Source organism: Arachis duranensis, chromosome 9 (assembly GCF_000817695.3).
Source record: "Arachis duranensis cultivar V14167 chromosome 9, aradu.V14167.gnm2.J7QH, whole genome shotgun sequence".
NCBI lineage: Eukaryota > Viridiplantae > Streptophyta > Magnoliopsida > Fabales > Fabaceae > Arachis > Arachis duranensis.
In genome coordinates this window covers 17,414,224-17,419,665 of record NC_029780.3, presented here as the reverse complement: position 1 = coordinate 17,419,665, position 5,442 = coordinate 17,414,224, and positions in this window count along the sequence as shown.

Below are 5,442 nucleotides of genomic sequence, written 5' to 3'. Positions count from 1 at the left end.
TATTACTTGGACGACCCAGTGCACTTGCTGGTTAGTTGTGCGGAGTTGCAAAAGTGTGATTGCAATTTCGTGCACCACACAGCAAAATTAATTAATTAACATATATGAATCAACATTAGATTAATAATTTTGCTGTTAATAATGTTTGATCATCATCAATTTAAATTAGAGTTTTCCAAAATCATCAGTTATTATATTTTTGTTTCATCTTCAATAATTTTTTTTGTCAATAAAATGTTTTGAGTTTAAGTTTCTTACATTTAATTAATTATTTATCTATAGCATATATTTTAGTAGAATATATTTCTACACAACCGGATTATATCGTATCTGGAGGCTGCCAAGTTATACTGCCTTGCTAGCTTCAACAACCATTGGTTTAAGCATAATGAGCCACATATTAGCGCCTTTATTGAGAGATGATATTTAAAAATGCACACCTTTTATATGTTGTTTGGGAGTGCACCATCACATTACAAAATGTGATTTTTCAACTAGCAAATCTTCCAATTGATAGTGAGATGGTGAGAAAGTGCCTAGTAGATTTTTAGCATCATATTCTGGGTAACAAAGTAGCATGGATTTGGTTTGAGGATCAGCTTTGGTGAGCTTCTTTTTACCAGGTGCATTGACAAGTATACTATTTCATACAAAGTGGTTCCAGAAGAGATTAAGGGTGCTCTTGGCTTCCAGATGCAGATGAGGATACCTTAAGGAGATATGCACGAACATACATTATGATGTTGTTATCTACTCTTCTCTTTTGTTACAAGTCTGAAGTATGTTGTCTCATTCGATGGTTGTCTTACTTAGCTAGGCTAGACGAGGTGGGGAGATACAGTTGGGGATCCATGACTCTTGCATGGTTGTATCGATACATATGTCATGTGGCCAACAGAAACGTCATGCAGTTGGATGGTTTATTACAACTACTACAACCATGGGTCTTTTGGCGGTTCCCGACTTCGAGGCCTTATAGTTTTGACACATTTGCTTGGTTATTGGCATCGAGGTATACATGTTTGTATTATATGTGTAATGACGGTTTAGTAGATTCAGTTTTATGTCATGATTGATACTACATATTGACTTGCAGGTGCGCGAGATTTCTACCATCTTCCAATAAGAAGGAGTCCAGAGTCATCCAATCAAGGCTCATGCTAGACAAGTTGCAATTCACTAATGTGAGTCTTAGTATTTTGTTAAGTTGTGTGTTTTATCCATAGCTTGTAATATTTTATTATGTTTTGTTAAGTCTTGAAATGTATAATTGTATCTTTTTTTTAAGTTTCTATGGGTGCCATACAGTGCACCTAAGGTTGTAGACGTTAGTGACGACATTGATCTACTTTATTGTGCAGAGTGGCACCAGGTTAACAGGCTGATACCACAACTTGGTAAGGAGGGACAATATTGACCTCACAGGGCACTCGACATCAATTTCTAAATGTAAAAAATGAAAGATGCAGAAATCATTGGTTTTTTACTTATCTTCAGTAATGACATTTGTAGTAGGCTCAGAAGATATTGTCCATACTCCAATTTGATATCATCCTTGATATAAGCACATCAAAGAAAAACTTGCAATGGTGGCATCAGGAAGTGCAAAGATTTTGATCCTAGAGCAAGTTCTTAGAGACCCAAGCCAATTAGAATTCTGACTGAGGCGGCCACAAAGGGTACAGGAGAGGCACTTGCTACAGTGTAAGTGCCAGATGTCCTAGTCAAGCATTGCGTTAAACAACATCATTATGTTGGGACCTGGGTCATTAATCATGATTACTGATAGATTAATGATATCTTAGGAGAGTTAGATTGGGGGAGTAATGAGGAAGGTCATGGTGAACGACGTATCAGACGAGCACGAGCTACAAGTGGGGGAGGTGGTGTTGGAGACAGAAGCGTAAGTGGAGGCAAAATATAATTTGATCCTTTCACATATTTGGAATTCTATATGACTCCTTTTAAGTTCGCTCCTTTCAAACGCTCCATTTGACATTATTAACTCCTTTTTCAAATCCCTCAAAAGTACATATTGCCCTCTTAATGGCCCAATGAGGATACGAAATAACTTTAATGAACTTTAGATAGTGTCTTTCTATTGACTATTTTGTCAGCACAAATAGGTAGAAGCGAGATTGATGGAGAAAGGAGAATGTGAGATTGACGAAAGTGAGGTTTATTATGAAGACTAGGCTAATAAGGTATGAAGATAGAAGAGATGAAAATGATAAAGGAAAAAGAGAGCGAGATTTTTATTTATTTATTTTTATTAATTTTTATATATAAATATTTTTTATTATATACTTATATCTATATTATATATACTGAGACAAGTATAGATAGGTTTATGTTAACTCCGAACCCATTTATCTTATAAGAAAATCTGCCTTGGAATAGATAATTAACTAGATTTCATCAAATTATAATAATCTGTCAAATATCCATCTACTTGAATTATGTTATCATTTCTAAGATTTAAATAAAATGATTGTTATAGTATTTAAAAGATGATGGCTAACTTGCTAAAAAAATTAAAAATTAATATTTAATTTAAAAATATAAAAATAAATAATTTTTAAATATTTAAAATTTATTAAAAGTAATAAATTAGATAAAAATTAAACTTCAAATTCATAAATATTATAAAATTGCCTCTAGAGCGTTATGTATGTGCCGGTATCAGGATATCTTTTCCATCATAGTGACTAGTGGCTACATCACCACTCATGCACTTACGGAGTGCATGTTTTTCTATTTTCGTTTATGTTTTTGTTCATTCTCATCTATTTTATGATTTTTACTACTCTTCAATGAATTAAATCCACGAAATTATATTTCACGACGTGTGCGAGAAAGAGAAGCATTTACTCAACTAGTTCAAACCGAAATACTGGATTTGATTAATTCTGTTAATAACATCTTACTCTATGTGTAAACTACACAAGAATTTTGTTTTTTTTTTTTCTGGTCTTAGTGTTCTTTTGTTAATAACCGTGTATAGTAGTGGCAAAACGAGTCAAACCCACCAAGGCAAACTGCCAAAATCGCTAAAAGAGGTAGGCCGGGATGAAATTTTGATCCCGCCAATTTTTGAAAATTCGCCAATCCTGCACCGCCAAACTGGCAGACTTTGGCGAGGCGGGACGGGCTTGCCTGATGAGTTGAAATTTTTTTTAAGGATATTTTGAACTTTTGTTCACTTATATAAATATCATATTATAGGATTAGCGATTCTCTTTACACCACGTTCACACGGACAACACACGCAGAGGTAGAGCCTGAGCCTCCCTTCTCTTGCCTTCTTCAGTCTTCATGCCGGCAAGTCGGCGACCTCTCTCTCTCTCTCTCTCTCTCTCTCAGGTAGCAATGTAGCGTTACAGAGCCGCAGCAGCTTAAACCACCAGCGGCACACTTGGGGACCTTCCCTCTCTCCCTCTCATGTCTCTCTTTCTCTCCCTCTCAGATCGAAGCCTCCCAGAGTCCAAAATGCACTGGAATCACCATGGCAATAACGACTCGGCTCTTTGTCTCATAACCCACTAGCGTCCTTGCGTCTCTCTCCGTCGTGGCCTCGCCTCTCTTCTCCCTCACAAGTCACAGCCGCGAAGCCGAAGGCTCTCTCTTATTCTAGTAAGCACCAGCAGCAGCAATCCCCTCCGTCCAGGATGCCTAGCGGCCAACTTCCTCTTCCATCCAATTGTCTCTCTCCTCCATCGTAAATGTGCACCAACAACCTCCGTGTCTCTGCTCAGCCATCAATCACAGCCCAGCCGCGGCAGCACTTTCCCAGTTGGCCAACCCCCTCACTCAAGCAATTTTTTTCAAATTCATCCAGTTGAAGCTTTTTTTTATCTTTTATTGTTAAAATGTTACCAAACTAGTTCTGTTGTGGAATGTTTGATTCTATTATAGGTGCTAATTTATCCCTAATTTTTTGCTTATCCCTAATTCTTTTGATTCTATTCTAGTTCATTATTTTTTATTTTGTTTGTCCTTTGAATTTTTGTTCTGATTTTGACTACTATACTATGTTATATTTAATATAGATTATTTAAAAAAATAAAAAAAAGAGAAAAGGCGGGCTAGCCCACCAACCAGCCACTCCGCCCTTTGGCGGGATGGGATAGCAAATTCGGCTCATATCATTTTGGCTGATCGGATTAGGAATGGCAATACCACCCGAACGCGCGGGTACCCACCCCGCTCTTACCCGCTCGGGGCGGGTTCTTGGGAGGGACGGGGCGAGGTCGGGTTTAGGTAATATCCGCCTCTACCCGCCCCGCTATATCTATAATATATATAACTTTAATATATAATATGTATAATATATGTAAAATAATTAGTTAATGATTCATAATATTGTATCATATTAAGTGGGGCGGGTTCTATGCGGGTTGTTGTATGGCAGGACGGGATCGGACAGAGCAAAAACCCGTCCCTATCTGTCCTGTTGCCACCCCTAGATCAGATCGATCTGTCCTATTTTATGACAGGTTTTGGTGGGGTGAGGCAAACTGACCCACTTTACCATGCCTAAAACGTGTAAAACCACATAAAAAAAAAAGATTATGTGAAGTATAGATGGAACCAAATCGAATTTTCCTCCCACCATTTAGCAATAGTATAAGGGTATAAACAAAAATTAGACATAAAATTCAACATTTTCAATCGACCAACGTACACACATTCACATGTGGTTTACGAAAATATTCATATATCATCTACTACCTTTAACAACAGTGAAAGATACTTAATGCCAACCAACAACAAAATCATTTTGAATATGTAATTAGTTTTACGCGCATTCCATTCAAGGGAATGAAGAAACTAATTAAGCAAGTTAAAGCTTCCACGCACTATTTTGCTCCAGTTTGAAAACCTTAATGCCAACCCACAACGATATGTTTATTTACTGCTGTACCTCTGTGAAATCAATGCAAATTCCCTAAACAAAAAGAAACAAGAATACAAGACAAACTAGGAGTCAGAATAGGAAGATGTTTAAGGAACACAAAGGACAGAAGCATGTTTACTACATTTTGCTCTATCTTTATCATTTCCACATACAGCCCAACCCAAAGAAAGATAGTTCACTCCCTTTTTCTTGTTTTGTTTATTAAATTGAGTACAATTCTATTTCCACACAGTAATAAGAGTAGTATAATAAATAAATGTGGAAGCAATGCAAATTAAATTAGCCAGTAAGAGACGTCACTGAGGAATAGAAGCTCTCCCTTGCATTGAATCAAAACCCATCATGTCACATCATCATGATGAGCGCAAAAAAGAGACTACAATATAAATTAAATTTTAGTGGTTACAAAATTATGTACTATGATCACAATATTACCAATTTAACATATCTATCCGTCATAATAATAATAATCAGGAACGAAAATTATAGATTACCAGAAATTATGATGATCAAGTTCTCAATCT